This window comes from Bos mutus, chromosome 10 (genome assembly GCF_027580195.1).
Source record: "Bos mutus isolate GX-2022 chromosome 10, NWIPB_WYAK_1.1, whole genome shotgun sequence".
NCBI classification, from domain to species: domain Eukaryota; kingdom Metazoa; phylum Chordata; class Mammalia; order Artiodactyla; family Bovidae; genus Bos; species Bos mutus.
Window position 1 is genome coordinate 62,020,589 of NC_091626.1, and position 27,425 is coordinate 62,048,013.

The 27,425-nt window shown below is 38.3% G+C and overlaps 1 protein-coding gene and 1 non-coding gene across 2 annotated transcripts in view; one reads left to right on the forward strand and one right to left on the reverse strand.

The window, feature by feature from the left end:
• The window catches only part of HERC1 (HECT and RLD domain containing E3 ubiquitin protein ligase family member 1), a 212,340-nt gene extending 189,126 nt beyond the window's left edge, over positions 1 to 23,214 (reverse strand). Inside the window, 1 exon segment of the mRNA XM_070378058.1 lies at positions 23,062 to 23,214. The gene's annotated coding sequence lies outside the window, so the exon portion shown is untranslated.
• Positions 17,446 to 17,519, forward strand: TRNAE-CUC (transfer RNA glutamic acid (anticodon CUC)). The gene has a single exon. It is a non-coding gene; the product is annotated as a tRNA-Glu (tRNA).
• Positions 23,215 to 27,425: the final 4,211 nt, after the last annotated feature.

Sequence of the window (27,425 nt, forward strand, 5' to 3'; positions counted from 1 at the left end):
AACTTAGCTACTAAGCACACACGCAGGAAGCAGGTACTATGGCTAGATCCTCACACAATCTCAGGATCGTCGTCGTGAAGTCACTCAGTCCTGTCCAACTCTTTGCAATCCCATGGACTGTAGCCCACCAGGCTCCTCCCTCCATGGGATTCTCCAGACAAAGTACTGAAGTGGGTTGCCAATGCCTTCTCCAGGGGATCTTCCCAACCCAGCGATTGAACCCAGGTCTCCTGCATTCCAGGCAGACGTTTTAACCTCTGAGCCACCAGGGATGCAAATATGATTCTGAGAAGAAAAAACAAAACTTAAGAGAGTATTAGCACGACTGAGTGACTTCACTTTCACTTTTCACTTTCATGCACTGGAGAAGGAAATGGCAACCCACTCCAGTGTTCTTGCCTGGAGAATCCCAGGGACAGGGGAGCCTGGTGGGTTGGTGTCTATGGGGTCGCACAGAGTCGGACATGACTGAAGTGACTTAGCAGCAGCAGCAGCAGAAAGAACTAATGGTGTATCAAAAGAAACAGGGGACAGGCAAGGAGACATTACAGTACCAAATACTAACTGGCTTCAAAGTAACAAAACTGCTGAGCTTGCACACACCTAGAGCTTGGGCTCCACAACAGAAGCCACCAAAATGAGAAGCCTGTGCACCACAATGAAGAGTAGACCCCACACGTTGCAACTAGAGAAAGCCTGCACACAGCAAGAAGACCCAAGTGCAACCAAAAATAAATAAATGTTACCAGAAAAAGGTACAAATGCATCTACATTAGGAAAATCTATTACACACAAAGCACAGTATGCCCACAGGACTCAGAACCCAGATGAGAAGGATGTGCAAGCAACTGGAATATACTATGATAACACTACATAACAAAAGTCACCCAGAAGGAGCTGTGGATAATACTGAGAAAGAAGAAAAGAACAGAATGCCCAGGACACAAGAAATACCCGAAAAGTTAAGAGATGAGGGCCTAAAAGAAAACAATCATAATAGATCGGGTTTGTGAGGAGATAAATTTTAAGGATATTTAGAAGGTATATACTCAATAAGACTAGGCTCAATCAACATTTGCATTATGCAATTTTAATTAAGAATAGGGTAATGCTTAAACTAAGAAATATCCTATTCATCGCAGTCTTTTAAAGTAGCAGAAAAAAATAAAAGGTATAAAGAGCAAAAAGAAGAAACAGTCTTAAGTCCACCAATAAGAAACTGGTTAAATAAATAATACACAGGACTTCCCTGGTGGTACACTGGATAAGAATCCGCCTGCCAATGCAAGGGACATGGGTTCGATCCCTGGTTGGAGAAGATTCCACATGCCAACTAAGCCCTTACACCACAACTGAACCCATGCTCTAGAGCCCTCAAGCCACAACTACTGAGGCCATGTGCTGCAACTGTTGAAGCCCGTGCACCTACAGCCTGTGCTCCACAAGAGAAGCCACTGCAATGAGAAGCTCATGCACCGCAATGAGGAGCAGCCCCAACTCACCACAACTAAAGAAAGCCCATGTGCAACAACAGAGGATTTTCACATAATCTCAAAATACCACACTTCCTAGATTAATTATCAGTTACAAAGGGATGTGGGGAATGCTTTCTTATCCATTCATCTGCTGATGGACATCTAGGTTGCTTAAGAGTGAAGTGATCTGGTAACATGCCCAGCAGTGGGATTGCTGGATCATAAGGCAGTTCCACAGTTTTAAATTAATGATCAAATTTAGCATCACCTATAATGAGCTATTCCAATTTATTATTTGAAAGATGATGCTGTGGTTTTGATTTGCATTTCTCTGATAAAGAGTGATGTTGAACATCTTTTCAAGTGTTTGTTCAATATGCCAGAAAAATGCCCATTTTGGAAAACTCAGCAGTGGCCACAGGACTGCTTGAAAAGGTCAGTTTTCATTCCAATCTCAAAGAAAGTTTATTTTTGCAATGCCAAAGAATGCTCAAACTTTTACAATATTCTGGGAGGTGGGTCATAGAGGATCCTTCTGTGATGTATGTCAGACAATTGCACTCATCTCACATGCTAGTAAAGTAATAATCCACTGTATATTCTTGCCTCCTTTGTCAAAATTCTCCAGGCCAGGCTTTTCAGCAATATGTCTTGAACCGTGAACTTCCTGATGTTCAAGCTGGTTTTAGAAAATTTGGCAGAGGAACCAGAGGGATCAATAAATTGCCAACATCCTATATTGATTCTTGGATCATGGTAAAAAAAAAGAGTTCCAGAAAAACATCTCTTTCTGCTTTATTGACTATGCCATTTCTCTTTCTGTTTTCTCATTATTTGACTGATTTCTGTGGATTTTATATCCAATAAACTATAAAAGGAATCCAAATTTCTTCAAGAGATGGGAATACCAGACCACCTGATCTGCCTCTTGAGAAATCTGCTTTATGCAGATCAGCCTTTGACTGTGAAGCAATAAAGTTAGAACTGGAGATGGGAACAACAGACTGGTTCCAAATAGGAAAAGGAGTTAGAACTGGACATGGAACAACAGACTGGTTCAAATAGAAAAGGATATTGTCACTCTGTTTATTTAACTTATATGCAGAGTACATCATGAGAAACGCTGGACTGGAAGAAACACAAGCTGGCATCAAGATTGCCGGGAGAAATATCAATAACCTCAGATACACAGATGACACCACCCTTATAGCAGAAAGTGAAGAGAAACTCAAAAGCCTCTTGATGAAAGTGGAGAGTGAAAAAGTTGGCTTAAAGCTCAACATTCAGAAAACAAAGATCATGGCATCCGGTCCCATCACTTCATGGGAAATAGATGGGGAAACAGTGGAAACAGTGTCAGACTTTATTTTTCTGGGCTCCAAAATCACTACAGATGGTGACTGAAGCCATGAAATTAAAAGACGCTTACTCCTTGGAAGGAAAGTTATGACCAACCTAGATAGCATATTCAAAAGCAAATACATTACTTTGCCAACAAAGGTTTGTCTAGTCAAGGCTATGGTTTTTCCTGTGGTCATGGATGGATGTGAGAGTTGGACTGTGAAGAAGGCTGAGCACCAAAGAATCGATGCTTTTGAACTGTGGTGTTGGAGAAGACTCTTGAGAGTCCCTTGGACTGCAAGGAGATCCAACCAGTCCATTCTGAAGGAGATCAGCCCTGGGATTTCTTTGGAAGGAATGATGCTAAAGCTGAAACTCCAGTACTTTAGCCACCTCATGCGAAGAGTTGATTCATTGGAAAAGACTCTAATGCTGGAAGGGATTGGGGGCAGGAGGAGAAGGGGACGACAGATGATGAGATGGCTGGATGGCATCACTGACTCGACGGACGTTGGTCTGAGTGAACTCCAAGAGTTGGTGATGGACAGGGAGGCCTGGCATGCTGCGATTCATGGGGTCGCAAAGAGTTGGACACAACTGAGCGACTGATCTGATCTGATAATGGAAAAAATGGCATTAGGTGCCTTGTGAGGTGACACAAAAAGCACGTACCACTTATATAGCTATCCCGAAATTCATACATAATCTTAAAGAAACAATCAGCAAATTCAGATTGTAGTATATTATGTAAGACAAATGGCCTAGATTAATTCTTCAATAAAGTTAGTATCACTGAAAAAGAGGGGAAGGAAGCAAGGGATTGTTCTAGACTAAAAGAGACTAAAGTGACAAAGAAACCAAAAGTAATATGTGAATATGACTGAATTGTGAATCAGAAAAAAAAAAGGCATAAAAGATAAGTGGAAGACAAAAAATTTAAATACAGACACTGCATATTAGATAATGAATTCATGTTATTTTCCTTAGGTATGATAAAGACTTCCCTGGTGGCTCAGAGGTTAAAGCATCTGTCTACAATGTGGGAGACCTGGGTTCAATCCCTGGGTTGGGAAGATCCCTGGAGAAGGAAATGGCAATCCATTCCAGTACTACTGCCTGGAAAATCCCATGGACAGAGGAGCCTAGTAGGCTACAGTCCATGGGGTCACAAAGAGTCGGACACGACTGAGTGACTTCACTTTCACTTCCACAATAAAGGTATTGTGGTTACACTGGGAAATGTCCTTATTTTTAGGAGATGCACACCTGAAATTTTTTTTTTTTTTTTTAGGTTGAGGGGGTGAGGGAATATCTTAGTGACTACAACTTCTCTCACATAAAGCAAATTGTGTGGTGGGGGGAGGGTGGGGGGTATGTTTGGAGAAAAGAAAAAAAGCACCCACAACAAAGTGTTACAATCTATGAAACTAAATGAAAAGCACATAGGAGTTTGTTGTACTATTCTTCAACTTTTCTATAGACTTAAAATCTTTTCAAAATAAGAGTCTGTGGAAGTGGACAGAAATAGCTAAATCAAGCATAGCTGAGCTCCAGTAATAAAAATGAAGGGAGAAAAAAAAATTCTTTTTTAAAAAAAGAAAAAGAGTATCTTTTACAATAAGAATATACAGAGGAGTTAAATGATACATATAGTTTTTCTATTATTAACCATGTCCTTCCTGGTGGAGCATACGTAACAAACTCATTTATTCCTGGAGTATCTGTATTAATCAAATACCACTTTAAATTTCCCTGATACATGGTTATTTGAAGTAATTATAATGATATCATCTTTGTAAACTCAGAATTAGAATAATGAATCTTACTCAAAATGGACCAGGGCGGTCTATAAACATAGACCCTAAGTTGCCTACCCTTCTTAGAAGATAAAAACCAGACAGCAAGATGACAAGTTTACTTAAGCTTGTGCCCTGTACAAAGTACACAGAAGGAAGCTAACGAGCAGGGAATAACCAGTTCAACAAAAATGAGAAGGCAGATCTTTCCATCTCTTAAATCTTTAACCCGCATCTTCATTGTTTTGAAATAGTCATGAATTTCTTATATTAGAAAACATCAAAGTTAATCTATTGTAACATGAATGGTGGTAAATTACAATAGAAAAAATCTAAATGGCAAAGTTAATTTGGAAATGAGCTTAACTATCTATGACTATGTTCCTTGAGAATTCACCTTTAAACAAAACAATGAAGTCACACTATGAAAACCTGACAAAGGAGAAATGGAAAACTTTTTTCCTTCCTTCATCTTGAATCCTACCTCCCTCCTGAAAATCTCTCAAGTTAACAGAAAATAGCAAAATTTGAAAATAATTCCATCTCCATGAAAGTAATCAAGCTGTATATTTAGTTTACATACACTTCTATGAAGATATATGATACTCTGATTGAAAGGTTTTAAACTTTTAAAAAAATAAAACACGTAGATGCAAGACTAACAAAACATATACAGGATCTATAGGCTAAAACTTGCAAGTCACAGATGAAAGAAATCAAAGGAGTTCTAAATAAGTGAAGAGATACACCATGTTCCTAGAATGGAGGACTAAATATAAAAATGCCAGTTCTCCCTCCAAATGATCTAGAGATTTAGTACAATATCTATCAAAATCACAGCAAGATTTTTTTGCATCTATAGATGAACTTACTTTAAAATTTATATGGAAATGCAAAAGAACTAGCATGCCTAAAATCATAAGCTTTACTATCAATTTAAAACTAACAAGGAAATATTAAGAGATGTAAATACAATATAATCTAATCCTCAAAAAGAAAACATTTTGAAAATAAGATCATGCCAAAAATGTGCTTGGGTAAAGAGAATGATTAACAAAGCAAACTACTAGATGTAGTCATGAAAACAGAAAGCGAGAGTTGCTAAAGAACCAACTTCAAGTATAAAGAACCCTTCCACAATCCAACACAATAGGCTCCTTTCCCCTCCCACCACTGCAACAGTATATTGATAATTAGAGATGGTTACATAACCCCCACACAACACACAAACTCACTAAAAAAGCCCATATTTAGACTGTTTCAAAAAACTTATACTTTATTCTTTTTAATGTTTTCTTAAGAGTCTCAGTTACTTGTCTTTTAATCCAGTATAGTGTGAAAAGAGTTTTTTCCACATAAAACTACAAAACAATCAATGATCCCAAATTCTACAGGAAAAAAACACTAAAATAAAGCTTTATACTACAGTGCAGTATCCACTCTTGATCTGCAAGAAATATGTTCCCAGACCCCTAGTGGATACCTGAAACTATGGCCAGTACCTAATCCAAATATATTATGTTTTCCCTATACATACACTGCGCTTCCTTGATAGCTCAGTTGGTAAAGAATCCGCCTGCAATGCAGGAGACACCAGTTTGATTCCTGGGTCAGGAAGATCTGCTGGAGAAGGGATAGGCTACCCACCCCAGTATTCTTGGGCTTCCCTTGTGGCTCAGCTGGTAAAGAATAGCCTGCAATGCGGGAGATCTGGGTTCGATCCCTGGGTTGGAGAGATCCCCTGGAGAAGGAAAGGCCACCCACTCCAGTATTCTGGCCTGGAGAATTAATTCCATGGACTGTACAGACCATGGACTTAAACATTATACACTTTTACAGTATATATATACTTATACATTATGTACATTATATATATGTATACATATACAATACATATATACATTATAAAGTTTAATGTATAAATTAGAATAGTAAGAGATTAACAATAATAAAATAGAATATAACAATATACCGTAAAACAGTATATATAAAAATATACCATAATAAAAGTTACGTGAATTATGGTCCTTCTCTCAAAACATCTTATGGTACAAATACAATGGCCCTTCCCATCTTAACTAAGCACTTAGGCACTGTAGCCATAAACTTAAGCAATTTGAGGGGCATCAGCAAAACTATTACCAATTTTCTATTTCCTTCCTCACAATCTCACAGGTAGAAGATTCATTCTTATCAGAGAGTTTAGCAACCTCAGCACACAATTTTCTTTATGAAGTTGAGAACTTTCACTTTTCCCTTAAAGGAAGCACCTGTTTCTTTAGCATATCCGAATCACCGGCATCACTGCTTTTGTTGTATTTTAAGTAAAATAAGGGTTCCTTGAACTCAAGCACTGTACAAAGGGGTGATTTATGGAGCAGAACCACCAAAGATTTAATCAAGTTACTCAGAATGGCAAGCAATTTAAAAATTATGAATTATTTCTGGAATTTTCCATTTAATATTTTCAGACCATGGTTGACAGTTGGTTAACTGAAACTATAGAAAGTGAAACTCACTGCCTCCTTAAATTAATCTAACCCCAAACAGGTTTTTTAATCTATTCACCCTGTTACTAACAGGTCCGCTATTAAACTGAGTGTACTAGGGAAGGGACGGCACATTTCAGTTGGTCCAGGATGCTATCAGTTTATGCCTACTGTCGCTCATGTACCTTTTTTACTATGTTAGAGGCAAAAGATCAAATGCCTATGATTATTCTCTTTTAAGAACACAACATGTTAGGTTATAAAGCAATAAAATATATATATATATACATATAATTTTGAAACAATTCTCTGAGTATATAAAAATCTAGAAAAAAAATCTCAAGAACTACACATTAGAATTTAACAGTGGTTACTCTGTGCGGTGAGGTAGTTTTTACTTTTTTATTTTCCTCTATACCACCTAAAAATTACTGTTTCCAATTAGCACATACTATCTTTTACACTTAGGAGGGAGTCACTTCCATTTGTCAAAATGCAGGTTTTCTTTCTGACCCAAGTCATCTCATTCCAAAAGTGTGCACTACTTTTACATGTTATTCATTAAGAACCGAGGCAATGTGATTTAGTATACGAAATTTTAGCCTTTAGGATGCACCATATCTAAATTCAATAACCAGATTTGGACTCCCTTGGTGGTCTAGCAGTTAAGATTCTGTGCTTCCAATGCAAGGGGCACCGGTTTGATCCCTGATCAAGGAAGTTCTGCATGCCATGTGGTATGTGCCCCCACCAAGAAAAAAAAAAATTCAAAACCCAGTTTTGTTGTAGAAAATATAGGACCTACCTGCCTTTCAGGATTGTTTAGAGGATCAAACAAGAGTCTACATGAATGTAGAATGAAGTACAAATGCAAAATGAAGTACACTTAAGTGAGCTATGATTACTACTACAAGCACATGAACCAACTGTGGAACCTCAGATCTCATATGTAAAATGAAGGGGTCTTATAAAGTAAGCTCCAATTCCCTTCTAATCTGAAATTCTGGTATAACAGTGTCCTCTTAACTCAGCATTCTACTTACATTCATCTAATCTATATCTTTGAGAGGTGTACCTTTTTTATGGATAACAGTTTCCAGGTTTCCATGTTTTCTATCTTCACTGGGACACAGTCAGCTCTCCACATTCTTTTCTCAGACACTGACTGCCTGAAAGTTAAAGAAAATATGTATGGTCCTTTCAAGCAGAGTTTATATCCCCTCTTAATCTAATTTGTATTTCATGATCTCCATCTGCCACATTTTGCAGTATGGAGCAGTGGCTATGCACAAGGACTCTGGAGCCAGGTGCCTAGGTTTAGATTCTGGTTCTGCTGTATCAACAACTCTGCAGTGTAACCTTCGAACTATTTGCTTAATCTCTCTGTGCCTCAATTTCCTTATCTGTAAAACTGGGATAACAACAGTATACCTACTGGATAAGTTTGTTGTAAAGATGAACAAATTACAAATTATATATAAAGGACTGAAAACAGTGCCTAGCATGTAATGTTATATATGACTGAAGTCCTTTCCTAACATGGCTTCTCTAAAAGTATAATGCTTACGGGCTAAGATAAACAACATTTGCCTCTTTCTTTTATTCTCACTGGAAAAAATGTATTATTTTTTAAATTTTTATTTATTTATTTTTAATTGGAGGATAATTGCTTTACAGTATTGTTTCTGCCATATAGCAACATGAATCACCCACATATATACATATATACCTTCCATCTTATTATCTATCAAAAATTTCCCCACATCACTGTAGTGAAGTAACACACACTCATCATCATTAGCTATTTTTATTTATTCTCTGTTCAAACCCAATTCATATTTCCCAAAACCTGATTCCTCTGGAAAATTTGTTCCATTAGTTCTTCAAGATGCTATGGGGGAACAAGGGGAAGCCTCAGTTATCAAATAAATTTGGAAAATGTTGAGTTAATATTAAACAGGTTCCTTACTGTAGGTCTTTTACGTGTTAACACGTACTATATTACGTATCAAGAAAGGAAAAAGTACACATAGTATATCAGTTTGCTTGACCTCAAAACCTTTTTGTCAAGGATCTACACTGGGAAGTGCTGCTGCTTTAGTTGTCAAAGAACTTTTAATACAAATTATGCTATGTTACATTAACTCAAAATTTCTTAAATCTGATTCACACCAAAGCCTATTCTCAAATTCATGCCAAGAAATCAGACTCAAAAAACTAATAACTGCTGCCCTAAACAAATTACTTTTGAAATTTCTGAAAATGAACATAGACTGCAAAAGAACAAACCCCAATGACCAGCTACACATATTACGAGACAAGCTGTTATCTCATGATAGGATGTTCAGCTATTTACTGGCCAAATGTAAAACTCTAGATTCCCAAGTTTTTTCTGGATTTTCAATAATAAAGATCTGCACTCTTTCCTTTTTAAAAGAATTTTGTCAAATCATCCCAGAACCCGTTCAGATATAAATACAAGGCCCAAAATGTACAATTTACACTGTTGAAGGACTATCCTAAAAAACACCATCTTAAAAAAAACCAAAACATCTAATACATGAACAACAGAATTTCACTATTTTGCAGTCCCTAATGAATGATTATCAATAACTGCCAATATCACAAAAAGAGAACAAGACCTGATGGAACACAGATTTCTCCTATGAAGTACACCTACCAAAAGAAAAAAAAAAAAAAAACCTGACAAATCTATCAATTTACAAGAAATTCTGGGGACAGAATGTGTTAAATGACATTTACAGTACAGAGATGCAATCAGCAAAATGAGACTATGGGAAACTTCTCAAAAACCTGGTTTCTTAAAATAACAAAAAAAAAAGGGAAAAAAAAAAAGGAAGGCGAGCCTAAAGATTAAAAGTGATTTAATATACAAGATAATTGTAAACTACAGACCTTATTTGGAATCCACTTCAAGCCAACTGTGTATGTATATAAAACAATCAGAAAAATACAAAACCTGACTACATGTTTGATGACATTAACACCTTGTTATAAAACTTTTTAAGATAATGGTATTATGCTTACTTAATAAAAAGAGAAAATGACTATCTTTTAGAGGTCATATTGAAATACCTAAAATTTACAAATTAAATATGTCCAGGGTATGGTTCAAAAAAGTCCAGAACTGGGAGTGTGTAGTGGTAGACAGAAATATAAAGAAAATAAGATTGTCTATAATAATTCATGAAGGTTCAATGATAGGTACATGGGAGCGCTTTATAGTTTTCTTTCTACTTTTAGTATATGTTTAAAAGATTTTATAATAAAAATATTTTTTTAAATAAACACTGTCTTGGAATTGAGTTATCTACCTAGGACTGCAAATAGCCTCTATGTATTCCCATAAAAGATTAATGCACAGTCATGCATAAGTGAATTTAAGTTTACCATGAACAAATCAAGTTTATAAAGTATGAAATCATTTGACAAGAATTTCACGAATACTCAATATGCTAAACTCTCCTATGTAATTAATTCTTATTTACAAGCCTGTTAATAATATCCAGCCAGTTTATGGCTTTCCATGAAAATAACAGTCTAATTATAATTTTTTTTAATTTTTATTTAAGTTGTAGACAGTATTGCAGAGTCATTGCTACTATTCCTGTGGGCTTATGGTACTTCTGGAATTTATCATCAGAAGACATATTGTATAGATGCTCCAGCTCACTAAGCTCCAAACAGGACTAGTTTTATCTTGTGTACAAGAACTCTTTCCTGCCTTCCCTATAGTGAAATAAAAAGCCAAGCCAACAGATGGCAGACGAAGAGGGAGGGGGTGGTAACAAGGAGGCAATTACAAGACAGCACCACGGAAGAAGAGAATAACACTGAGAACTGAAAGATGCAACTTAAAAATACAAAACATTCAGCAATCATCTGAAAAACAATGTCACATTTTTTCAACCATCATTAAAATGAAGTGATTCTGTAAATTTGCACCTGATTTTATTCCCTTATACAGCATATCTTTTAAGAGTTTTGAAAAATTCCTCTTAAAATCTCAGACCAATTTAATCAGTGCAATTCAGAATAGTTTCAAAATGAACAGGAGGAATACTGTTAGGTGTTAGTATGTTAGGTGACATACTAAATTTTTATCAGCATTTCCCTACTGTCACACATTACGTGAGTCTTTTCAGAAGCTATCAAAACACCCTTCTAGATTTCAAAGAATCAAAGTGCCCTACTCCTATGCTAATCTACAATATAAACAAAACAGTATCAATATTATTATAGCCTAACTGGAAAAGGTCTTAACGAAAAATATCAATTTAAAAAAGATTACAACTGTGTTGCTACAAGAATTATATTTTTAACCTAAGCTGTATTTCTTAAAAATGTCTAGGCTTTAAGCATAACAAACACTAAGAACATACCAATTACAATAGGCCATCTTTGCCCAAATTCATCATGCCAAGTATATTCTGCCTCCAGATGAAGAACTTCTCAATCACTAATGTAAGAGATAAGTCTATAACACCATACAATGCAGAAATCCACCACTTACACTCTGGCAGTTTTGCAAAGCAACAGTGATGTCCTTTATGAATAGCATCTTCATAAAACAGAGTCTAGCAACTAGAGGTTATTCAAAGGCTTGTTCCTTAGGCAAGCACCTTTCTCCTCTATGGAAACTTATCAAATGGCAAAATATCTATCCTGCCTATTCCACAGAGGTGTTACAAAGATAAATTGAGATGTTTCCCTAACTACTCGGGAAAGTGAAAAGCTATATACAAATGTGAGGCATTATTATTTTACTACTTGTTTGCACTCCAGACAGTTTTCAGACTAAACTCGCTACTTAATATCATTGTTTCAAGGTCTACCAAGAAAAACTTATTTCAGGGTATAAAAATTCACTAACATTCACCTTTTTAAAATAGCAAAGTTCAATCCTTATTCCAACTGTTGTTCTCCTCTAACACCTATTACCTTCTTTGGCAGAAGAAAACTATTGATAGAAACATTCTTTAAGAAGTCAAAGCAGCATCCTTAGTGGCTCAGTGGTAAAGAATTTGCCTGCCAACACAGAAGACATTGGTTCAATCCCTGATCCAGAAAGATCCCACATGCCAAGGAGCAACTAAGCCTGTGCACCACAGCTACTAAGCCAGTGCTCTAGAGCCTGGGAGCAGGGGCGCCCTAGAGCCAAGTTCCACAAGAAAAACACCACTATGAAAAGAGAGCTTCCCTTGTAGCTCAGACGGCCTGCAATGCAGGAAACCAGAGTTCGATTCCTGGGTCAGAAATGGCAACTCACCCCAGTATTCTTGCCTGGAGAAGCCCATGGACAGAGGAGCCTGGCAAGCTACAGTATATGGGGCCGCAAGATTCAGCCACGACTGAGCAAATTAAGCACACACGTGAGAAGAGAAGCCCAAGCACCACAACTAGAGAGTAGCCCCAGCTCACCGCAACTAGAAAAAAGCCCCCACAGCAACAGACCCAGCGAGCCAAAATAAAAAAATAAAATTATTTTTTAAAAAGTCAAAGCAATACACGGCACTTAAAAGTCTGCCTTTGTCAACATGAGTTTCTGAACACCTATGTAAAACAGACCTGCTCAAATGACATTATTTGGATGGGATTTTAAATCAGATAAAACAATCACTGGCTGGCTGTTTCCATCCCCTGCCCCACAGTTTCTACCAACATCTGCCTCTGTTACTGAATTCAAATACAGGCGCCACTATTTACTAGCTACAAGATCTTGGGCAAGCACCTTTCTGTGTGTGCTTCAATCTCCTATCTACAAAATAAATAAGTTAAATTGGTTTAAATAATAAACAATTCAACCAGATTTAATATGATGATTTATACAACAGAGCAAAGTTCTTACAATAGTGCCTGGTGTACAATAAATACTCAATAAGTGTTACCCAATATTAATTCTTCATATGTGCATCTGTCCATTACACCATACCACCTTCACTAAATTATATAAATCTCTCCATCATTCTTCATCATTCCTTCTTTTCAAAAGAATATTCAATTTTGAGAAGTCAGAAACTATGATTATACTACTGACAAAATTTAAATATATATCACTGAATGCTCAGATGTGTAAGAAAGTTCAGTGATACCTTATATAAAAGATACTAGCCCCCCACATGCTTTTAAATTATATTAACACATAAATAATATAATATTCCTAGGTTATCCTAGATTTCTAATACTATCAGTTAGCAAATTTGCTTATTTGAATTATATCACACAAAACTTTTCATGAACACTTTTACTGTATAGTGACTAACAGGAAAGGTCTTTAAAAATGGCAAACGTGGCCTCCCTGGTGGCTCAGTAGTAAAGAATCCACTTGCCAAAGCAGGAGACATGGGTTCGATCTCTGATCCAGGAAGATCCCACATGTCAGGCTTGAGCAACTAAGCCTGTGCACCACAGCTATTAAGCCTGTGCTCTAGAACCGAGGAACCACATCTACTGAGCCCACGTGCAGCAACTACTGAAGACTGAGCACCCTAGAGCCCATGCTCTGCAACGAGAAGCCACCACAATGAGACGCTCATGTAACTAGAGAGTAGCCCCAGCTCACCGCATCTTGAGAAAAGCCAAAAAAAATAAATACATAAAAAATTTTAAATGACAATATTTAGAAGGGTGTCTATAAATGCTTCTATATTAAGTTTAAAAAGAAAAAGCTCAGATAATAACACATTCCCCTCCAAAATCAAGATCAACAGAAACTTTAAATCAAGAATTTAGAGTGAGGAAAAATAGTTTGCCAGAGTAAGAGGAAATATTATTATAACATCAACATCACTAACATTATAATTAGAGGACAACCAAAGAATGTTAAACACTACAACAAACAGAAGAGATACACTCCAAGCTTATTCTTTAAATGTTACTTAGCACATCCTTTGCATAAATATATAATCTTGATAGTAAGTTCTAAATCTTAACATTTCACATATAAGTATTTAATGCAAAAAAAAATCACAGCATCATTTAACTGTTTAATAGTTCTCCTTTGGTTTAAAATCTTTAAAAGGTAGACTCACTTAATCTAATTTAGATAATTTTACTACACATACAATTTCCTAGAGTTGCATCTCTGGCTTACTGTGGGTCAGGGACTTTTCTAGGCACTGGAATGAACAGGATATAAAGTTCCTACTCTCAGAGTTTACATTCTAGTGAGGAAGACAAGTAATAAACAAGTAGACAAATCACTACTTTTCAGAAAGCACACCATAAAAAAAAAAAAAAGCGAGAGAGACAAGGAGAAATAAGGGGCAAGGTGATCACTAGTTTGTATAGTATGATCATTGGAGATCTCTCTAAAGAAGTAGACTCTCTGAACCCCTTTTTAAGCAGACACGAATGATGTGTGGGAGCAAGCAGTGCAGAGACCTGAAGGAAGAGCAGTGCATGAACAAGCATTAAGCCCTGGGAATGCACCCAGCATGATCAAAGAATATAGGGAAGCTCGGTGCAGCAGAAATGGAGTGAACAGAGACAGGCAGACAAGGACTACATCAAAGAGGACTTTATAGGCCATGGCTAGGAATCTAGATGTTATTTTAACTACAAAAGGAAGTCACTACAATGCATTAAACAGAGGAGTGGCCTACCTGATGAACAGTTAAAAAGACCATTCTAGCTATGAAACACAGAAGAGACTGTAGGAGATCAAGTGAGAAAATAGTTAAGAGACTATTTTAATTATCTACCCAGGAGATGATGGTGGTTTAGACCAGAGTAATAAGACAGAGATGGTAACATCTGATCAAATTAGAAATATATTCAAAAGATAGAACTAGAAAGATTTGCTGATGGTCTGATTATAGGGTATAAACAAAAGAGGCACAGTTGACACCAAGTTTTTTGGTCTGAGTGACTAGTTAATTGATCCTGCCAATTTACTAAGGGTACATTCAAAGAAAATGGTGAGGACGAGAATCACAACTTCTATGTTTGAGAAGTCTTTTAGACAACCAAATGAGATGTGGAATAAGCTGATGAACTATGACCCTGTACCTCAAGGAAGGGGTCTGGGCTGAAGATATAAATGTGGAAGTCAATTAACACTTAGTTTTTAAAGTCACAGAAATGGATAAATGTAGATGGAAAAAAACTTTTCTAATCTTTACACGAGCCCTGTTGTTCAGTCACTATGTCACGTTCAACTCTTTGTGACCCAACGAACTGCAGAACACCAGGCTTCTTCTGTCCTCCATTATCTCCCAGAGTTTGGTCAAATTGATGTCCATTGAGTCACTGATGCTATCTAACCATCTAATCCTCTGCCACCCCCTTCTCCTTTTACCTTCAATCTTTCCTAGTAACAGGATCTTTTCCAATGAGTCAGCTCTTCACACTGGGTGGCCAAAATATTGAGCTTCACATGAGCCCTATGAGGCAGCAACTATCAAACATTTTATAGATCAGGTAACAGCCTAAGAGATTAAAACTTATCCAACAACACTCTGCTAATAAGTGTTAATAAGTCAGGGGAAAAAAAAAAACACCTAATTAACTATTATATAATGACAATGACCTTCGTCAGCTAGGTTCATAAAAACTAGGTTTTGAACCATAAAACTTGAAATGAATGCCGGAGTAAACCTTTTCTCAGTTCTCCCAAGGACAGTACGTAACTAGTGACATTCTGGATGCACTGGACAGGAGCTAATTCTTCACATACAATTAATGCTCAAATGTCCTAGAACATTAGAGTTTAGTTCTCTCATGGAACCACAGTTGAGGAAAAAACTATAGTATACTATTATTCTACTATTATTATTCTATTGGGCTTCCTTGGTGGTTCAGATGGTAAAGAATCTGCCTGCAATGAAGGAGCCCAGAGTTCAATCCCTGGGTCGGGAAGATCCCCTGGAGAAGGAAATGGCAACCCACTCCAGTATTCTTGGCTAGAGAGTTCTATGGACAGAGGAGCCTGACAGGCTACAGTCCATGGCATTGCAAAGAGCTGGGCATGACTGAGTGACTACCACACACTACTAGTAGCAATAGTAGAAATCACTTAAAATGAGAGAAAAAAAATTGGTGAACAACATAAGTTACCATTCGGTGGTAAACTTTTCATGGCTTCTCTATGTAATCAGTAAAATAAAGTGTTATTTGAGGTTTTTATACCACCAAAGGTGTTTTTAAGACTACACCAGACCTTTACTGATTCTATCAGAACTTAGTATCTATCTTCCTGAGAACATGAGTTCATCAAAAAAATCACTAGAATGTAAGCTCCTCTAGTACAAGAATCTTTTTTTCATTAATCTGTTCCAAGCACCTGGAACAATGTCCTTTTTGGGGAAAAAACCTAAATCCCCAGCCTCACTGGGCAAAACAAGTTTCCTTGTAAGATGGGGATGTTTTTCATGTTGTCTTGGTTACTGGCACCACTAAAATCTGACAGGATTATCCTAACCCAGAACTTCAGACTCTTGATTTCACCTTCCTTAAGACTGGCCTTCTTTCACATGGAAATAAAACAGGTTCCAGATAAAGCCATTACTGGTCAAATAACTATCAAACCATAGTGTCAATAGGTCCTGTATGTCCTGTTCAAAATAACTAGCAGACAGTGTGAACCAATAATTAGTATCTCATACATACTCTAGAGGTAACAAAACTCTCCTCACAATTTCAGTTATCCTTTGTTAAACTCCACAAGTATTTCAGAGCAAGGTATTATGAATCAACGCAGCAACTTCATTAAATACAAAAAGTCTCAAATGAGCAATCCTAGCTAGACCAGGAAACTGCATTCTAGTCAATTTCCCCTGCACAAAATAACCTGCATGTATCAGTAGAATATTAGTGGACAATATATTTCACTTTCAAGCTATAAGAATCTGCCAATGGCAGGCAATAAGTGCCCTTTCACAACAGATTCAGGTCACTGAAATAACTGCAGGGCACTTTTTAAAATCAGTCGTCTCTGACAGAAAAAAAAAAATAGAAAGCACAATGACATATTCTGTTGGTTAAGGCTGTGGTGAAAACAGGTGCTCTCATTACTGATAGGAATACAAATTAGTACAATCCTTCTGGAGAAAAATCTAGCAATCTCTAGCAAAATTACATATGTACAGAAATTTTGACCCAGCAATCCCATTTATAAAAATCTACCCTGAAGATATTAATATATCTTTTACACTACAAAAATACATATACACAGGTCATGTACTATAAAATTGTTTATAAATGCAAAATGTAAGAAGCAACATAATACTCAAAGAAGAATGACTGAATAACTGAGGACACATCTACACAGGAGAGTACTATACAGCTATTAAAAAAAAAAAAAAAATGGAGAATATCTGAGAATCCCCTGGTGGTCCAGTGGTTAGGACTCAGCACTCTCACTGCTAGGGCCCCAGGTTCAATCCCTGCTCAGGGAATTAAAATCCCATAAGCCACATAGTGCAGTCAAAAATAAATTTTAAAAACTTTAATTAAAAAAATAAGAATGCAGAATATCAAAAGGATCACTTCAAAAGGATGAACTGTTGGAGTGATTTCCAGGACACACTCTTACACTGAAAAAAGGTGCACAGAATATCTATACCATGCCATTCTTCATATAAGAAAGAAAGGAACTGGAAAACAATTTGGCAGTTCCTCAAAAAGTTATCTTATGAACCAGTAATTCCACTCCCAAATATAAACCCAAAGGAACTGAAAACATATGTCCACATAAAAACTTGTATCTGAATGTTCATAATAGCTAAAAAAATGAAAATCAAATGTCCAATAAGTGTGCATGGATGAACAAAGTGTGATATATTTATATAATGGAATATTATTCAGTCATAGGAAGGAATGAAGTACTGACACAGCCTACAACATAGATGAACCTAGAAAAGATTACATTAAGTGAAAGAAGCTAGGCACAAAAGTCCACATATTATATAATTCCACATTTACATGAAATGAACAGAACAGACAAATTCATACAAACAGAAAGTAGACTAATGGTTACTAGTGGCTGGGGAAAGGGGAACAGGAAGTGACTACTAATGAATACAGGGTTTCGTTTCAGGGTAATGAAAATGTTCTAAATTAGCTAGTGGTAATGGCTGCAAAGCCTTATGAATAGACCGAAAAACAATGATTTTGTACACTTCAGAAAAGGAGGCTTTGTGTTGTGTGAATTGTACCTCAATTTAAAAACCTGTACGCAAAGGGAAAAAGAAATGTAAAACACACACACACACACACACACACAATCTATTCATTTGTGCAAAAGAGACAATGGAAGGATAAACCAGAAACTAAAAAAACTGGTTACCTAAAGTCATGGAAAACAGGCGAGGGAAAAGGTGGGGAGAAGAGAATGGGACCAGGGTAGTGGGAGTAAGAAGTGACAATTTTCTAAGTATATTTTAGTAATAGCAATGTCTCATATACCAAAATAAATAAAAATCAACCAGAACTGGGGGAACCCAAAATAGAATACAGAGTAAGAACCTAACTGCATTACAGGTGAATAATATAACCACACTAAAGGAAATGAGGAAGAAAAGAATTAACCTAAGTAACTTTGAAAAACAGTATGTTGACAAGATACTAGAAAGTTAAAGACAAGAAAAAAACTTGTATACAAATAGTGCACTCTAATTGGCAAATGTTCCTCAGAAGGGTGAGCAATTGGTCACTACTTGATGTGCATTCTAAAATTGAACAAATAAATTGGTATACAGTATTACAGATAATGAAAGCCAGGTTTCTCACCATTAGAAAAAAAAAAGTTACAAATAAGAAAAGGTTGGAATGAACCTTCTGGTGTTGGGACTGGAATAGAACATATAACTATGAACTCAAATATGGTTTTAATATATAGAGAAAGACAAATATAGAGATAAACATGTATATCTGTTTGCACGTGTGAGCAGGTTAGTATATACATATATTTCCTTGCTCTGTCCTCTGAGGGCCTAGGAGAAATGATACCTTAGTGAACATACCCAGCATTCAGGTCTTGATTTAAATTCTGGTCTCCAATAAAAGGAGTTGATTTCAGGACAGATACAAGGAAAATTACAAGATGAGCACAGACTATAGCCTGTGGTGCCAGAGTATAAGGAAGTACTAAAACAAGGGTGGAGGCCAACTGGAATGAGTTCCTAATGGCCAAAACTGGAAGAATCTGAGCAACAAAATGATGACACTATTGGATTAGAATCTTTAGAATATATATCCATGAAGTCACACTCATCAAAATAGATAATTTAACAAATGAGGAAGGGACATCTCTTTCAGGAATGAGGGAAGTACAAAATCACCGGCAGGAAAAATATCACAATAATAACTGCTGCAGAGGATATATACCAATGGTTGCTAAAATCAGTGGGAGAAAATTTGAGGAGAAACAGTGTATCACATAGTCTCAAACTATCTCCCCTAAGATTATGTATCAACTACAAAAAGAAGAAAAGTAACTTTATAGTGGAGAATACAGCAGAGTTCACCTTAAGCAATCAAGGTTAAAATATCACTAGCAATAAGACACATCAACACCATGTACCCTCTAATATCATGCACTGAGGACACATCCCCTCTGTAGTTTTCTTGCAAACATACAGGACCTCAATCTCAACATACAAAAAACATGACAAACACAAAATGAGAAAAATTATATAAAATAATGGGCTAGTACTCATCAGAAGTGTCAAGGTCACGAAAGAAAAGGAAAAACAGAGGAACTGTCACAGATTGGAGGAGACGACACGAGAAAGATGTAACAACTAAATGAAATGTGGGATCCTGGATTAGATCCTGGAAGAGAAAAAAAAAATACACTGGGGAAAAAACAGGTGACATTCAAATAAAGTCTGTAATTTAATTAATAATATTTCACCAATGCAAATTTCCTGGGTTTGATCATTGTTATGTAAGCCCTCAACAGTAGAGGATGCTATGTGAAGGGAATCTGGAACCTTTTGTACTATCTTTGCAACATTTCTATAAGTCTAACATTATTTCAAAATAAAGTTAAAAATAAATGTGATGTGTGTGTGTGTGTGTTCAGTCATGTCTGACTCTTTACAACCCCAATGACTACAGAGCCCACAGACTATAGCCCACTAGGCTCCTCTGTCCATGGGATTTTCCGGGCAAGAATACTGGACTGGAGTGCCAGTTCCTCCTCCAGGAGATCTTCCTGACCCAGAGATCAAACCTGTGTCTCCTTTGTCTCCTGCAATGGCAGGCAGGTTCTTTATCACTGAGCCACGTGGGAATCTCAAAAGCTAAAAATAAATAAAGTCCATCAATGGATCATTTTATGCAACTGTCTTAATTCCTTGCTCAGGGATCTCACCTGGAATTTAACATTCCCATTAATTTAAAGGGTCCAGTAAGTGACAGCAGAAGAAACTAAAATCATAAAAATCAGATCTAGCATCTAAAAAGTAAATTACCTACTTTATGTTTTTTTACAACTTCTACAATTTTTAGTCAAAAAAAATCTGCTGCTGTTGCAACTTTACTGGCTTTGCAAACTCCTTTTAAAATGACCAATTTCTACATTTTTAGTATCATGATAATCTGCAGCGTGTACCCATAATAACACATTCGTCTGTTAAGTCAAAGTTTTATTTTCATAGAAAATTATCAATAGATTACAGTAAGTTCGTTACTTATTATTACACAGTTGTCCAACCACAAAATACAAGCTTTTTTCCACAAATTAATTTGCTTTTATCCTAATACAAACTTTTCTCCACATCCTAAACCACAAAGTCATCAATTTTGTTATTTTAAGTTCTGAAAATCTGTATTTTAAAAAATCAGCTGTTCAATGTATGTAGTCTTTTTTAAAAAATTTCAAATATTGAGTAATTTAGTCTTTTTCTAGGAAAAAATGCTTAGGACATTAGAATTCCATTGTATTTATTATTTGCATCCTCTACTAACCAAACCAGCCTAATCAAGTCTTCTGAAATTGCTTCAATCAAATAAGATTTTCATATGTTTATATAATATTAACAAAGAAGTTAAGTGACATGTTAACACTTGCTTTCTCCTCCACACACCACCAGGATGGCTGCATTGGGAATGGAATACATGACCAGCAAATGAATGGGTAAGCGTCACATGCAAACAGCATAACTAGAAATTTAAGAAGCAAAGTGATAAGAGCTTAGGGAAAGCAAAATTCATAAAAAGTTTAGAATTATAAGAGGCCTTAATAGGTCACTTAATCCATTCCAATGACAACCCCAAATAGATGACAATCTATCCTACTTTTAAAAGCATCCAGTTTCAACATCCCTAGATGTCTCCTTCTGCCATATACAACCATCACGTGACCTGAGGGAATTATTACAAGACTATTCTTTGCTCCACCTAATGCTTTCTTTCCTCAAATAATATAACAATACATTTTAATTTACTTCCAAGATTTACCAACGTGTACAGGTACTTAATACATGTGTGTGTATATACACACACATATATGCATACAGACACCTAGGATACTCAGTTTTGCTTGCATAAACACTAACTAAAATCTACATAGTCAAAGGCACACGTCCAACACATTCCAATCACAAAAGCACTATGAAACATACAATGTCACCCAATGATTTTGGTCTAAAAATAACCAATGGAAGTCAGTTTTATAAAACCTTATGGTAAACAAGTTTCTTCCCACCATTAATAATCAAAGTTAATTTGCTTTTCACAAACACTACTCCTTTACAGCACCGTCACCACAGGCATGATTGTAACAACACATATGTACTAGATCAAGTTGATAATAATTTTTAATGTTTTATTTTTCAAGAGCATTTAGCGAACAATCATTTTGGAAGAGGGCCCAATGAAAGAAATAGTGATGATACAGTACAGCCAGTGCTAATGAAGAAATAGCCAGTTTTAATCAAGCAAGCCTAAGAAGTGACTCAAATAAAACAAAACAGTTTTGCAAGTCCCAATCAAGGATGAGCCAAACACTATTTGAAAAAATTAAAGTGTCTGTTAGGAAACAAACCAGAATGTTAAGCTTGACATGCTACCTCTGGAAATGGAACTACAAGGATAGGTTAGTTTGCTCAGATTTGGTATTCCCTGTTTCCTGAGTATCCTTATTTTCTACAGTATAACAGAAATCGTTTTTCAATTAAGGCAAAGTCCGTCCCTGTGTTTTACAGCTCTCTACGATGCACAGCATGTCTTTTACATAACCTACTGGGAGAGGTGGGAGGTGGTATCAGCTCTGGTCCTCCTCGTGTCTCCCATGAACCTGCCACCCATCACAAAAAAGGTTTCACCATGTTCTTTGAGACAGCTCCTGTCATCATCCTCCTCATCTCACCCCAGAGACTTAACAATGCATCTCTTCTCCTCTCCCTGTAGCAGAAGCTTTATAAATTATGAGGCGGAAGATTCGGAGAAAGGTTTACCAGATGATGAGCCTTCCCCACCCAAAAGGCATAGAAAAGGGTTGAAAGGCACGTCGTCCCAACCTCCACCCCTCAAAAGGGAGAAGATAACGGTGAGCACCGGGGTCGCGGCTCTCCTCGGATCCCGAGAAGGAGTCGGGCCGCCACTCCACCCCACCCCACCGCCCGCCCCGGTCCAAGCCCTGGCCGGGGGCGGGGCTCTCGTTAGCGGATAAAGGGGTGGGGAAGGTGGTCAGCGATGCGACCACCGAGGACCGAGGGACAGGTAGCAAGCCGCTGGAGGGGCGGGTCCCTCCGCCCTCTGGGGTCGGCGGCTCGGCTTCTAACGCGGCTCTGCAGGCGCCTGGGAGGCAAGAGGCCTCAGGGGGCAGGGGAGCCGCACCGCGCCAGGAGAGTTTCCTCAGGCCTCCGCTGGCCGCCCACCCGGGACCCCGGCGGCCCCTCTCGGCGGTGGCTCCCGAACGGCTCCGGCCGGCCATGCCGGGCCGGCGGGACGCACGCACAGGCGGCCAGGAGAGCAGAAAGGAGGCGTTACCATACGCGGCTCCAGAGCTGACGGGGGTGGGACAGGGCTCCGGCGACCCGCGGCAGCGGCTGCGGTGGCCGCGTCCTTTATTTTTGCTGCAGCAGCGGCGACTTGTCAAAGGGAAAGACGTAAGAGGCGGCGGCAGCGGCGGCAGGCGAGTCTCGCGGCACTTGGGCGGAACTCTCGCGCAGTTTGGAGCCCTCGCCCCGCCCACCAGGCCCAGCGCGGGAGGCGAGAGCGACTGGGGGAGGAGCGCACGGGCGAGGTTGCTGGAGGACGGCAAAAGGGACGGAGATTTAATGGATGGGGGTGGGGAGCTTAGCTTTTGGGAACACCCCGCCGCGGCGCAGCTCTCACCTTTCAGCCCTCGCGGAGTCTGCACTCCTCGGATTCCGCCTATGAACACAGTTAGGAGCGTTTCATAAAGGGCGATGAGGAGTACGGGGGTGGCCAGCGCTCCCCCTTTTCCTCGTGGTGGGCGTGGAAGACCCCTCCGCCCCGCCACCTGGTGCTGCGGGATGGAGGAACGCCGGGAAAAACTGGCTGCAGGGGCTGGGCGGGCACACCCCTTTATCTCGGACGCGCGCGACGCGCTCAGTGTGCTTTATCTCCCACGACAACCAGCTCAAGACTTCTGGCCGGTCAGGTTCAGTCACGTGAAAGCGTTTCACTTGACTGAGTTCTAGCTTATTATTCGTGTCTTTGCGCTGCAGGAATGCCAAAACCCCGCAGACGCTGGGGCCTGCGAGGACTCTTTTTTTTTTTTTTTTCTCCTGAGCAACACGGGTAAATTATGACCTTGATCTCGACCTCTACAATGAAGTCTTCTGAGTGAAAGGTCCGTGACTGGCTTAGTCATCACTATGTCCCCCAGCACCTAACACCGGTCCAGGTGCTCATTAAATTGTCTAATGACAATACCTGGCCCCTTCTTCCTTCTGTACCTGTTCTTACTCCAAGACTGCATTTTTAGTCATCATCCTGGTATCCTTCGTTGGAAATTTTCTAACAAGCACCAATATGTGTCACTGACTAAGATCATGGAGCCGATCTTTGCCCTCATATGAGGAATGTACAACATACAGGCCATGTAGGTGTCACTAATGTAAAAAAATTGTGGTATAGGCAGAAAAGGGAGTGCTTGTCCCGTGGCTATATGGGAAGCAGTTTAGCCCAAGAGTTACTTAACTGTCAAATAATTTATCTCACTGTCAGACATAGGTGAGAGGGAATTCTGAAGTCCCACTCACCAGGTATGTGACTTTGGACAAGTTGCTTGAGCTCTCTGAACCTCAGAGGGCCTTTATCTGTTAACTCATAATGTTAGTTCTTATTATCACAGGGTGTCTGAAGAATAAAATATATATAAATCTCTTGACATTAATCATTAAATGCTAAGCCTTATTGTGTGTATAACTTTTAAGTTTCTATCTGTGAAATATATGACTATTTCTGGTAAACTAGATGTGAGGGAGTGGGTATCTGTGAAGTGATGTCATTGTTACCAGTGCTTTATGATCTGGGTATTGTGTGTAAAGCAGAAACAAGATTAACAAGTTCCCTTGCCAGCTTCATGTTAGCTTGTTGATGATGTAGGCATCAGTGCCACTCAAAGCATCCCATGACATTCCATTTTTCTTGGATTTGTAAAACTTCACTAGAACTCCACTTATCCTCCTTTGCCCTCTCCTTAGCTTCCCCCCTCAGGACAGTGTGGAAAGGAGAAAGGGATACAATTGACTCCAATTGCATACAATTATGAAATACAAATAATATCAGCAAGTAAGCCCTGAATTCCTTCCACCCTCACCTTCATCACTCCCCCCCTTTCTTGGCCACTCTTAAATAATCAAATCAACATCTGCTAGGGACTTCGCCAGTGATCCAGTGGCAGGGGGCCTGGGTTCGATCACTGGTCAAGAAACTAGACTAAAAATTTTTCATGCCAAAACTAAAAGATCCCATATACCGCAGTGAAGATCAAAGATCTGATGTGCCACAACTAAGACGTGGTGCAGCCAAATAAATATTTTTTAGAAACAACAACAAAGAAAAATATCTACTGAAGTCTCATAATCAGCATCATACTCCAAATTCTACCAGTTGATTTTATTCAAATTTCCCCTGGAGAAAAATGTTGCTGATGAGGGGGTGGGGTCATGGGGAGTTGGTGGAAATAAAGGGAACTGAAAACCAAGGGCCTCATCTTTGTAGGCTCCTGCCTGATCTTGGAGCTACACACTCTGACCACCACAACCAGCTACATCTTTTCTCACACACACATCATCCCCACCTCATACCACATACTCCACAACCCTACAACTCAACCAGGAGGTCCCAGATAGAGGAAGTGGAAAATCAACAGAAAAATACATTTTTTTCATCTTTCATCTGTATATGGGGAATATGATACGAAGAGCTGACTCATTTGAAAAGACCCTGATGCTGGGGAAGATTGAGGTCAGGAGGAGAAGGGGACGACAGAGGATGAGATGGTTGGATGGCATCACTGACTCAATGGACATGAGTTTGGGTAAACTCCGGGAGTTGGTGATGGACAGGGAGGCCTGGCGTGCTACGGTTCATGGGGTCGCAAAGAGTCGGACACGACTGAGCAACTGAACTGAACTGAAATAAAAAGTGGAGCTAAGTCACAGGTGAAAGCAACTAACAGGAGGCAGAACAGGGAGAAAGTTGAAAGGATTCAGGGGGTAAGTTTGTTTTGGGCTCCAGAGAAGGAATCCACAATCGTGAGTCCTGGTGTCTCCTGAAATTGCGGCTTATCTGCCCTCAGTTTACACAGCCTTTCTGAATCTCCTCTAACATCTGTAAATAGGGCCAATAATGGATATCTTACCTGCCTTGGGGTATCATGGGAGTCGAATAACACAGGAAAGTACTTGTAAGCCTAACTCTGCAGATATGATGCATTATTTTCATTCGTTCATTTAACAGATCTTTGTTGAATGCCTATCATAAATCAGGCACTTGTGCAAGACTCAGAATATACTAAGTTGAGCAAGCTTTAATACCTACCTTCAGTGAGCTTATGGTGTAATGGGAGGGGGAAGGGAAGGGAGTTGATTAGTATAATACAGTGTGAGGAGACTCCAAGTGACAAGGGTATGGGGGGAAGGATTGAGAGGAAGGAAAGGGCTGAAACACATCCTGGAGAAGGTTTTTTAAGCCTAGCACACATCTTGAGGATCCAGCCCATTTCCTAAAGAGCAATTCATAAATCAACTCCAAAATAACTTCAAGAAATTGCTGTGTTGTGGGTTGTGAATTTTGCTTTGTTCTAATAAAACTCACATCTCCTAAACAATTAGAAAAGAGCCTTTGATGTGGAGTCATTGTATATACCCATTAGTTTTGAAGAAAGATGGAATTAATGGAGGGAAAAATCAGTGGTATCTTCATTAGAAACATTTTGTTCTTACAGCTTCTGTTTAAATACCAAAGAAGGAGAATACATTCCCCTTTAGTACTTGGTCTCCAGGAGTTTCCTTCAGCCAGTCTTTCTGATCCAAGCAATACTGCCTATCAGAAAAGCTTTTCCAAAATGTGAAAACAATACCTTATTTGTATGTGTTTCTGTGTATTCCACTTTTTTTTTTTACAAAAAGACTGAGATAGATATCAGCACTATCCTTAAGCATGTTCCAAGAGAGTGTATATATTATTCAATTATTTCTCACATTTATTGGTGCCTACTGTGTATAAGACTTCATGCTGAAACTATAGGCTGTATGAAGCAGGTCCATGCCATTTGGGTCCTGAAAAGTGAAAATGGAGATAAATGTCCATGAAAAGATAGCTAAACTACCAACAATGTGGATTCCACTCCCCTGTATTTTTTGTTGGTGGAATGAGCAAAATTGTAAAGTTAGACACCCAACTTCTGAAACTCATTTACCTTACCACTCCACAAGAGAAGCAGGATCCAAAGGAAGGGTGAGATATTTATTGCAAGTTGATATTTATAGATGTATGATAGATATTTTAGTAGGTCCTCTGGAATACATCATTCTTTAAACAGTATAACCCATTGCAACTTTCTCTGGGTACTCATAAAATTGGAAACTGACCAAACCCAAGGACTAATTAAATTATTCTGGAAGATAGAGACTTGCATGGAACAAACAAAATCAGCAATCAATAAAAAGCAGTATGATTTGAGCTAAAAGATTGTGCAGAAAATAAATAGTCTCAAAAAAGAGATTTCTAGACAGAACTTCACCCTGGAGCTGATAGCTAAATAGAAAAAGTTACATATTCTGATGGTCACAAAAGTTGCCTAGAATTTTTGTTAAGTGTATCTACTGAGAACACACTCCGTACCTATTTTCTCCCACTCAGTACATCTTTTCTCC